The sequence below is a fragment of the Dicentrarchus labrax genome, unplaced genomic scaffold (assembly GCF_905237075.1).
Source record: "Dicentrarchus labrax unplaced genomic scaffold, dlabrax2021, whole genome shotgun sequence".
Taxonomy (NCBI): Eukaryota; Metazoa; Chordata; class Actinopteri; family Moronidae; genus Dicentrarchus; species Dicentrarchus labrax.
Window position 1 is genome coordinate 4,415,332 of NW_026136708.1, and position 12,339 is coordinate 4,427,670.

A 12,339-nucleotide genomic window follows, 5' to 3' on the forward strand; every position below is an offset into this window, starting at 1 on the left:
ACAGTTAATTAGGAAAGGACTTGTTGTCTTGTGTGTGCACAAACCACTGTCTAATAGATCCTTGGGGAATGCTGTTGTTTAAGAACAACCACTGTTAGGCTTCTCCCTCTTTCACTACAGTTTTTATCGAGCTTGTCATTTCTGCTTTATCTGTTGTCTGGCTCTTTGATTTGGGGATTTTGACCTCAGAGGTGACTCTGTAAATAACCCTCCTCACCTGGGGTAACCTTTATATTTTATATATTTTTTTCCATTACTCTGTTGGTCTCCCTGTGGCTTTAAAGGCACCACAGTCACCGTCAGCAGTGCCTACATCGCACCTGATTACTACTTAATTAACAAGAGAGAAAGTCAGGTCATGCTGAGGAAGCAGTTAGTCACTCAGCTGCACTTTGTATCAGGCTTTGGTGTACCTTACTTTAATCTAACACTAGTAGAGTATGTAGAATGATATAATGATAATAATAATAATAATAATAATACTGATTAGAAAAGCAAATCTAAAATTGTAGAAACAGAACTCTAGTCCATAGTTCTCCAAAGTATTTAAGCCGAATTTATCTAAACAGCACTGGTGGGAGTCAGTGAATGCCACTCCAAAAGCAGCTTATTTATGGTTTGCCCTTTTGATTGATCATGGAGTGTTGTATGTCAGATTAAATACATCACACCAAAACTTCAAAGAAACATTGACAAAAGCTATTTTCATTCTTCCTAAAGCAGTGTCAACATGAACAAGTTAGGGGGAAGAAGAAGAAAATAAAGAGCCGGAGAAGTGAATCAGTTGAACGCTGTTATTATGCTAAGCGCATGATAACGATGATTTTAATGATAATGGTAATGAATGTGCATAATCTTTTTCCATTATCAGTGAAGACGATACTCTCGCAGACAGGGGGGGAAATGGGTGGTTAATGTGCCATTCACAGATAAATGACTCCACACTGGGGAAATGTTTTATGAACAATGAAAATGTTTACAGGACAGAGTCAGATACAGTATTTTCTATTTATTTTGCGTAAAAATTGTATAGCATATAAACAGAAAGACCTTGTTGTTTCCTTAAAAGTAAATGTTTTAGTGCTAATATTCCTTGACTTATAGAGTTCTTCTTCTGAAAATAGCCAAAAAATCGATATTCCTATACTTGAGAGGCCTCTCAGTATTTGGTTGTTTTGATAATTAATAATGGATCATGCAAGGGTCCATTAAAACTTAAAACTTATTTTTGTTAATCCAATTCTACATTTATTTTGAATCTAAAATTAGTTCACATACCTCACGTTATTGGCAAGGGATATCACAATTTAATTTGCAATTCATTTATTCTGTCTTGCGTTGCCAGTACATCGGAAGCTTTCTCTCTCTAATCAGCTGAAAAAAATCGTGTTGGATTTCTGCTGCCTACGCTAAGATTGAACTGATTACACTGTTTACAGGATTTCTTGATGAAGATTGTTTGCAGTGTTTTACACACAAATCCTCCTCGTGATCAGGGAATGATTTGCTGAGGAGTAAGAGCAGCGGAGTTGCCAGACAGTGCCGTATCTGTTGCCCTCTCATGCACAAGTATTTTTGCAGTTCATTGCTTTTTCCAGCCTCAGTGTCCTCACCTTGATAAAAGTAGGGAGCTCGTCTGGCCGTGCTAGATTGCTTCCCCTCGGCTCCATGTCCAATGGATTAGTGCAGGTGTCAACGCAGCTTAACAGCAACCAGATCAATGATGACACCATGTCAGCTGCAGAATACAGTCTGTGGCGAGTAACACTGCAGGACTGAGTGCATCATTAAGGGGCGTAACGTCCCCCGGCGTGTTGGAACCTTTGTTTCCCAACAGTCATGGGGCTGATTTAGCTTTGGCAACTGACATTTTCAATTAACTTTTTAGTTTTAGTTAGTTTATTCTAGATGGTTTGGCTTGATTTCAGCATCAATAAGCATTTCCCCCCTATTTTATTTATTTTGCTGAATAACCTGAACTCCCTCTATGACTTTGGGGAGAGACAACATGGGAACAAAGTGTCAAGAATCACAATGCACTTCTCTTCAGTGTCCGCCCTTTTTCTTTTAAAGCACCAATCTCACACAGACTCCCAAACACCGACTCCTGCATCTGCTTCGGCCTGTGTGACGGTTCATCAGCCAGACTGCAGGGCGATGCGACTGCGCTGCACTCACTTTGCTATCATCCTTGTTGAACTGCACTGGGAGAATATTATTTTGGGGCTATTAACACAGCTTCGTGGGAACTAAATTAGATAATTGTTGGTGTGATTTCTCCCTATGAAGGACATATCTGATGCTGGGAATGATTGCAGAGGAGATGTCACCCAGTTGAGCGTCTGCCCTCAGGTGCAAATGTGTTCCCAATTAAAAGAAACCCTGCGCGTACAATTGATGGAAACAATAGTAATGATATGCTCAATTGATCTGATATGATGGTGCCTCGGAAGGAAGCAGATATGAATATAAAGAGTATCATATCTCCATTTAATATTTGTACAAATGTGTGTGTGAGAGTGTTATAGCGTATGCAGGATATGAGGGGGGAAAAAGATGCAGTTTTCTTGTATTTTCATTGAATTTGCGTGCTCTACAGTCTACACAAGATAAGATTCCCTAGAGGCACATAGTTAGGAGGAGGAATGGTGATTCTTCCAGCAGATATGATTACAGTAAGACAAAGAGAATTTGAGAGATAAAAAGTCTCTATTGCATGTGATTGTATGTTAGTTTAAACTTCTTTATATGCGTGAATTTAGCCGCATATACAGCATCATCACAACCTCTGCACGCTTTACTCCTGACCTCTTTCCCCTTTATGATCCTCGTAATCTGCCACTCCTGTGTGACAATAACCAGACTGGAATGCTTCAACGGGGCAGGTAATAGGTACAATCTTATAATCTGGTGCAGCTGTGGCGGACACGTCTAAATCGGATTAAGCGCATTCTCTCAGATTAGTCAATTCAGGATCCTTCCTGCGAGTGAAGGGCACAACTGCAGGCGCACCTTCTCCTGCTGCTCCTGGTCCTCTGAACTCTCCACTGAGCCACACACTGTTTGTCTGCACTGGCTGGATTTACACTGCTGTGTGAGAGATGATCCTGTGGCTGTGTGTGTGTAAATCCTCCTCAAACGGAAGTGCTTTGGGAAGAGTAACTTGCTGTCTGTGTTTTGAGAGGACAACGGTGTTGATTTCAGTGGTATTGCATGATTAGGGGTTTTTATTTGAGCTTCTGTCAGTTTTCCCCCACCCTATTAGCTTCTTGAGTGTATTAGTTTCGGAACCATTGTAATCAAGGATGCGTGGAACCAACTGTTCAGGTTGCGAAACCAAATATTATTTTCGGTCAAAATGCTCCAAATGGTACAAAACTAGTTATGGAATGGAGCCGGTTCCATGTTGGTGGAAAAGGGGAGTTTTGAGTTGGTCCAGGAGAGTGGAATGACAAACCGATAGAAGGGGAACATCAATTTTGCTAAACAATAAATTGCTCAAAGCCCCTAAAAGAAACTTTGTGTTGGTTCAGTGGACAAAAGGCATTAAGAATAGTTATATAACCAATTTTCTCACTGATGGTCTTGTTTGTTTATGTAGGTCATATAGAGGCATCCGTATTAAACTGAGACTGTTTCATAACCAGTTAAAAACTCCTTGTAGTGTATTTGCTGCTTTTCTCTGTTATATATTGTAAATTGTATATCTGTATCTCTTTGGGCTCTGGGAAATTATGATGGACATTTTTCACTGCTTTCTTTGAATTTTTAGACTGACAATTACAAACCAAAGAACAGTTAAACAAGTTAGTTTTATATGGCAAGAACAGGTTTGGTTTTAGAAGTGGACAACCTTCACCAGTAAGGTAGGGTAGGTAAACATCCTGAGAGGCAAAACCCAGGGCGAAAACAATCGCCCCGCGCTCGCTGCACCAGTCGCTGCTCTGATAAGTGCGTCAACTTTTACATCAGCTCAGATGTTCTTGCATCTGGATTTTGGCAGCTGGACAGCAATAGAACAAAGTTTAGAGAGGTTTTAGTTTGAAAATCAACATGAAATTATAAAAGTGATGGAGACATGAACCACCCCCACCCCCCAATCCCCAGTGGAAATTACACTTTGATTATTTGCATTACAGCGTGTAAACTGGAATAGAACTGTTGCCCATAAATTTTGGAAGTAGAAAAACCAATCTGAGAATAATTGAGTCAGGGATGGAATTTTAAACGAGTTTCTTGAGTACAGTCTAATTACAGGCGATCAGTGACCTATGAGAGATGCAGTATCTTATGTCAAGATGCTGGCCTGATGAGTCACCACATGATGAGCACTAATATGTTGCAAGGTGCCTGCTTTAGAAGGCTAAATGGTTGAAGATTACAGTACACAACCGTGACCAATTCAGCATAACTCGTTTAAGGTTAACAGCCCTTTGCAATTTTGATTCTAGTAGTAATTGCAGTAAAAGTGGAAGTAGAAGTAGTTTAAATTCTTATGTGTGGTTGTACTACCCATCCATCCATTAATTTTGTTGAGGGATGCAAGGAGATAAAGCCAATCACAGCATACACTGGATGAAAGGTGGGGTACACAGACAGGTCTTTATAGGTGACTGAAAAGATGAGAATGACAGAGGAGACCAGGAACAAACAGATCGCAGTGTAGCTGTGAGCTGGACACAGAAGAGGATTATAAAGAAAAGGCACCAACACAGCTGTCTAGTCCACGGCTAACAGAAGTGTTTCAGTAATGAGGTTAAAACCTAGAATCACATCCATAAAGAACCATGACACTTGTTTTTTCTTAAGATCTATTAAATGATAGTTTGATTATTACAAAAAAAAAAAACATATTTCCTTATTTACATATAGCGGTATCTATCCATGCAGATAGTCTTTGCCATGTTATGTGGTTTATGCTACTCGTATAAAAATTGCATTTGAAAATTTTTGCAGCAATGTGCCTTACCAGAAACAGTGTGCTTTATCATCCACATAACAGTTTCAACTGGAACTACTTACTTACAAAGAAATAGTCCATATGAAAATTGTGTAGGATTTAGTGGCATCCAGTGGTGAAGTTGCAGATTGCAACCAACAGAATAACCGCTCGCCTTCCAAGCGTGTAGGAGAAACTGCGGTTTGCATTGTCCCTTCTGGGCTACTTTAGAAACATGGCAATTTAACACCTCAAAGATGTAAAAGTCAAATTATTGGTGTAACATTTAGGAAGGTCGATTGGCAAAATGGAATATGATATTAATAGGTATGTTTTCATTAGTGTATGATCACCTGAAAATAAGAATTGTTGTGTTTTTGTTACTTTAGAATGAATCGTTTTTATCTAATGAGGGAGAAATTCTTCTTCTACAGAGTCCGCTATGTTTCTACAGTAGCCCAGAATGAACAAACCCAACACTGGCCCTAGATGGGGCTTTTCTCATTTTTCACGGGTTCCGTGGTCACCGTAGTTTCTCCTAAACGCCTGGTATGGGAGGGTGAGGCGAGGGGTTGAATCTTTCCATAATCCTAATTGAGTGGTTTTGACGCTGAAATGTGGCCATAAAAACGTTTTAAAATGCTTTAGCTTTTTGCTATGAGCAGATATTGTATTGCTGGAGAGGATATAAACTTTAGTTTGACTTGGCAGATACAATGAGGAACAGTTTCCTCTATATGCAAATAAACAGAATTAGTAGGCAAGACAGTGTTGTACCAGCATACAACTGTAATCTGTGCTGAAATAGGGTCAGTTAATGCAAATGACAAAAAACACATTTTGTAATTTATTCATATATAGCGATATATATATTAAACAGCAGCATCTCCTTCTCCATTACTTTGGATAATCCACAGACCTTGGTGTCAACTGCTTTCAGTAGTACTGCTTTCTGCCAAATAAATTGTCTTGATGAGAGTAGTTTCTCTGACTGTTGAAAAAAGATGTTTCTGTTGAAGTTTCATGTAAAACCTGGACAAACAAAACCCAAACTATCTGCAAACCACTCAAGAGGCTTCGACTGTATTGATTTCACGTTCTCTTCCCAGGCAGAGTGTCAGATCCAGATTGGAGAAACTATGAATTTTGAATCAGTATTATGAGGCCTGTCTTTGTCTTTCTCCACTCTCCATTCACACACTAAACCCCACTTTATTGGCCCATTATATTAGATCAACGCATTTTCAACAAGCGATTACAGAGTGTAAGGTGATAAAACACTCATGAATCTCCTCAGGTTGTAAAGAATTAATCAAGTGCCATTAATGGCCCATGAGATGTAATAGGTAGAACAGGAATTTTAATCATGCTCCTTCCTACAAAGTGACCACATCTTCACGCCATCCATCTTTGGTGGCTCCTGGCTCCAGGCTGGCCTTAATAAAAGGGAGTTAAGATCTACACACCACTGGAAGAGACTAGATACCTCTGCAATGTGTCATTAAAGATAAAAGATCTCAGCCACAATTCACAGATGTGGAAATGGAGAAACCATGGGAGATGAGTGCAATAAGAAAGGGGGTGTTGAGGCGAGAACGGAGCAGGAAGAACCAGAAAGTGGATGCGAAGAGGGTGCATGAGGGAAGCGGAGGGAGAGAGACCCCTAGGTTATCTATGCATTAGCAGGCTCCTTTGTGTTTTTCAGCTCCATGCAGACGACTAATGGATGAGATAGAGTGAGTCAGAGCTCTGTCAGAGACAAGCATGGAGCTTTTCTTCTCCCCCACTCACACTCATGACACCTTGGCCCCCTCTCCACCCTTCATTAAAGCTGCTAATGCTAATTTATCCCACCGTTAGCGTTATTAGTACACTTCACTTTGTAACTTTGTACACGGCGTACAGGCTGCTTGGATCCCGCTCTCATCCATTCACTTGTTGGATTTAGCTATAAACACAGAATGGTCTCTCTTTAGGGACTGTACAAAAAGTATTGTGGGGGACTGAATTTAATATTTTGTTAAAAGGAACATCCTTTGTGTTATTTATTCTTTCGTTGTACCCTCTCCTTTACCTGGTAAAAGACAAAATATTTATGGCAAACAAAAAATGGTGAGGAAAAGCGGTTCCCTATTCTTGAGAAGAGCTGAATAAACACAAAATAAGGGAAAACAGAAATAAGCCAACAGAATTGCTGTATTCTGAATGTTGCCAAATGCACTTTTACGCACTTGTTCTTATTTTCTCTTCCTTTTTTCACAGCAAAACTAATCTAAATAGAGAAAATAGCACCGCACCCGCTATCGGAATTAGCTGGGCTGCTGGAGCTCATGGAAGAAAAGCATCCACACACTCAATTCTTTTTAAATAAGCTGCCTTTGGCTAGAGACCTTCAGAGCAAAAACAGTAAGCAAGTGAAAGAACACCAATTGATTAGCCTTAATGCAGAATACTTATGTCCATCAGTTGAACCTGTGTGTCTGTATGTAATATTAGTAAAACTAATCTCACAAATAATACACAAAATATGTGATGAAAAATCAGAACACCATTCCCTGTTCTTCCCAGGATCCCCAAGATTTTAGACTACTCTTCTGTCAATAAAAAAGAAGATAACTCCCCCCTTTTCTGTCCCCCCACACCCCTAATAATTTTCATACAGTCCCTTAAAAGACAGTAAAGTGATGGAACATTACTCCAGATTTCTCCTGCTCGTCTGTATTTTAGGCTCAGACAAAAAATGTACTCAGAAAACAAAACCAAATGCATGAGACCAGTGCTCCTTTTATGAATGCTCTGATTACTTTCTGTTTGAGTAAAAGGGAAAAACATTTTGTCTTGAAAACATGTAACGTTTTCAGGGTCTTAGTTAACTTTAATGGAAGCACAAAACAGTTCTGATTTGTTTTGGAAAAAAAGAACTGGGTAAAAGCATTCATTTGTGCAAGATGGAAAGACTCATCTCCTGAGACAACAGGCCCTTCGCTGTAGTCCATTTTCTTTTTGCTTTCATGCGGGCATTCACTTAGAGGGGCAAGGCTGTTTATATTTGCGAATTGATGAAGATCTATTTTCTAATGAAACTTCCTGTAATGAGTTCCCAGGCTCCTGGAAGGATTATGTTGTCTTGGTGCCCTGGGGGAAAGCCTGGTGTGCAGGGGCCTCCCTTTCCCAGCGATCACCACTTTATTCGTGTACAGTACATCATATATCAGCCCCCTGCACCCATTCAACTGCCTGCTCTGTCAGATAGGTTATGCAAATTATAGGAAATGTTAAAGATAGCTAAAATAATATGCAAATCTATAGGCATGAGTGGCTCAAATGGACCAGTTGCAATATCAAGACCATGAAGTATGTCATTACCGAAATAGAGCAGAGAGAGGAGTGTGTAGGTTCATGGCTCAAAGTGTCACAGATGTGAAAGGCACAGATTCAATTTAAAGTTATTGAGATATGAGAAAGTTGTGACTCTTTCTGGCCTCTCGTTCCTCAGGAGCTCCTGGGCACAATAACAGGCCCATTTGGTTATCCATGCATGCCGAGGAAAGTATGATAACCAAGACATGAGGGTACATTTAAAAAATATCAGCCATTACAGATTGCTGATTATTACCGTGTCATTGTAGTTACTCCAAAATGTTTGGATTTTATTAATTTACCCAGTTGAACATAACTTTTTGTTGCTACATGTTCCCGATAATTATATTTCGTAATTACCATTGTATTATAATTTAATGAAGTGTTTCTATTACCAATGACCATTTTATAGTTTTTTTTTAAACCTTTTAAGGTATGACCCTGTTTTAAGCGCCAAAATTATCATGATCCCAGAAAGTTAGTCAAGTTTTTTTTGTCTTTTAGTGATTGTGATTATAGCATATGTTTGCATTCTGCTCCTAAAGGCATGGAAAACCACATGGAATGTAAAGAAATGATGACGCATCAAAAACAAAAGAGTCAGCTGCGATGCTTGCCAGTGTGTATTTAAGCCTTGAGCCGATGTTTAGCAGGTATAATGTTACCATGTTCACCAGCTTAGTTTAGCATGTTAGCAAGGAACATGAATGGCAGTACCAGATTAAATTACAATCCATTCGATTGATACATTTCATTCAAAACCACAAATGTCAACCTCATGGCACTACAGGAGAAGTTAGAGAATCACTAAAGTCATTAAGATTTACCTTCTGGGAATGAATGAACGTCTGTACTCATTAAATGTTTCAGTCTGGTCCAAAGTGGTGGACCAACTGACAGACCAACATTGCCATCCAAGCCAGCCATGCAGCCAGAATGGATTATCATGTGAAGTAGGTGACTCACACGGGGTTCTGACCAAAAGATAAAAAAACTCTTACAGTAAAGAACCAAACTGTGCTCACCAATTTAATTAATTAGTCCCCTCTTGATATTATCAAAGTTCATCACAGGTAAAAATAATATCCTCTATCCTTCACTGAGAAGAAATCTGTCAATTAAATGTGCACTTCAGCTTCCAACTTCTATAATGTTGGGGGGACTCTTAAAAGACAACTGTCTTTAATTGAACCAGCAGAGGCTGATATGTCCGGACTTTTAGACTATAATATGGATTAAACTTCAAAAATTAAAAAAAATTAAATTAAAATAAAACTACCCCTTCTACAATGCAACTGGATAGCATCTTTCATGATATCCCTGCCTCCTAAATGCCCTTCTTTCAAAACCCACCTCTCCAGTTTTTAACTTGAGCTTTCTGTCTCAGGTGTTGAACCCAAGCTGAAACACTGACCCTGATGATGTCACTAGAGTTCTTTTTTCAAACTTTAAAAGCCACAAAATATTTTATATTACTGTTTTCACCAGCTGAATAGGGCTCCTCACAATGAGGAAACTGATCTTAATCTGCAAAATCACTGGAATAGCCCTTTAATGGAAGTATTTCAGTAGTAAAAGGTCTATGATTTAAAAAATAAAATAAAAAACTCCCATAATACCCTTATGTACAAATGATTTAGAGTGGCAATAAAAGACATGATTAGAGTTCTTCAACTAACTGGAAAGAGCTTTAATCTAGTATATAACTGCATGGTGATACACTGCTATAGACAACACATACTCATTTATAACGAATAAAAGCAGGAATTCAGCACATATTCTATGAGCTCTGCCTTATTCGGTTCATAACATTTTCCTTTATTTTCACCGAAACTGAAATTAACAGCTATGTTGGTATGTATGAGACCATCCTGAGGGTACTCTACCCTAAAGCATGTTCAATATAGCAAACATAGAGCAGGGGACTGTTAATGGGATGTGGTATTGGCGAGTAAAGGGTTAAGTGTGACATGCTGTGCAGGGACGAGAGGTGTGCAAATAGATGTGAGTATGTAATAAATAAACATTGAGGAAGTGCAGTCACTTTAACCCATCCTGTGTCAACGAGTTGGCTAATACAAATCATTACAACCAGCTCGCTAAAACACCCACTGTAAACATCTCGAGGCGGCAGATTGATGATATCGGAGCCCATTAACACTTAATATCCTTGTCAATTGTTTCTCACTAACAATAATGGCTTCCATTCAAAAGAGAGATGACCGCAGGCAATGAGCCTTTAGAAAGATATAAATCGCTCTCCTGCCTGTTCATCAAAAGCCATATGCAGCTCAAAAAAACCAGTCAGGCCAATTAAAATGATGGACATTTGGTAAAAATCATCAACATTTCTTGGATAAATTGAATCAACCCATAGCTTTAAAAAAAAAAGTACGTTTTGCACTTACATCACCATCGTATGCCTACAGTGCCGTGAATCAACCTGGACACTGAAAATACTGGAGATAGAAAACACTGACCAACAGTTTTATAAGATGGAAATATAGGTTGTAAAGCTTTATGTGGACATATTAGCTGTCTGCAGGACACTGTTAATGTGTGCTTCCACCATCCCTGTATTGTTTAGCTAAAAGCCTAAATCACAATATTCTTACATGAAACTCTGAATGTGCGGAGGCAAACAAATGGACATCCATTGTCTAATTATAAAGACATTGCGTGACTTTGTTCTTTAATAATGGTGTTGACAAAAAGCTCACAGTGGCCCCAAATGCCTGTTCATATTAACACACTCTGGTACAATATTATTCATGTTTGAAAGCCACGTCTTTGTACTCCTGGAGTGTATCCGGGGCCTGCGACGCGCTTTACTCATTTGTTCAACTTACTTAGTGAGGGGCCACTTAAGGGAGAGCATAACAATATCAAATGGGCTTAGTCAGCAGGCTAGCAAATGATCATTGCACAAAACATCCCAGCAAGGCAAACAAACAGGTCCCTCTAATGATTTCCCATAAAGCCATTTATATATTTGTAAATGGGCGCCAGTCACACACGACCTGTTTCATGTGCTATTGACTACGAGTGGTAATGTGGTACAGTGGAAATGGTCATGGTGTGCTAGCTTTTACTTATTTATTTTTACTTCAGTGCGCCCATCAATATGACACCCACTCAGCGTATTGTCAAAGATGTTCATTCGCTCTCATCAATATGATATGTTCACTGTGTGTTGTCGGACGCTAGCTGTGACTTCTGCCACCCGTCTGTCTGAGTGTGAATTCCGTTTGATCAGTTTGGCGGGTCAACAAGACACTGAAAGCACTTTTCATCTTTTATGTAACATAGCGTTGCGTACAGTGACTCTTATCATTGTGAATGCAGACTCTATCTACAAAATAGGCCTTCATTTTTCTATCCAACTTTCTTTTATCCTCACTGTATTCATTTTTCAGCTTTGTTGTTATTATAGAAATTGAACTTTTCTGCTGAAATTAGCCTGTTGTTAATACCAGTAATGTTATATAATTTTCACTTAGAATTGGCACTCATTGTGTTATGGATGCATATGTGATGTAGTTGTATTAGTATTTATATTAGTGATAAGGTAATAATCCTAAAATATGTACAAATACACATTCAAATGAACCTGACATTTTTTGTTGTTTAGCCAAGTTTAATATTCTTCCAGAATCATTATCATCATATAACGTGCACAACTGCTTCAGTAGTGTTCAGCTGCCATTACCCAACAGTAAGAGCCAATTATATCATCTATAGGCAGCACACAGTGTATGTACAGAAAGGTAAGGCTTTATTTTATGGGTCCTGTAATCAGTAAGTTTAACTACAATAATGTAGTACTTATGTTAGAGACAATGTCCTGATAAAGTTACTACAGTTTAGTTGTTTAGTGAATTCTAGAAATCATAACTCATTATTATTATTAGAAACTTTACTGTATGTATGTGTGCATGTTTTTCTGTGTTCAAAGGTCACATGTTAATGTTCAGCAGCTGTGCACTGCCTGAAAGACTCTTGAGGTTACACAAATAATTACTTGGAGTTAATGATTTGGT

The 12,339-nt window shown here is 38.8% G+C and overlaps 1 protein-coding gene across 2 annotated transcripts in view; it reads left to right on the plus strand.

Moving 5' to 3' along the window:
- pnocb (prepronociceptin b) overlaps positions 1-12,339 on the plus strand; it is a 28,845-nt gene that overhangs the window by 5,913 nt on the left and 10,593 nt on the right. The window lies entirely within an intron of this gene.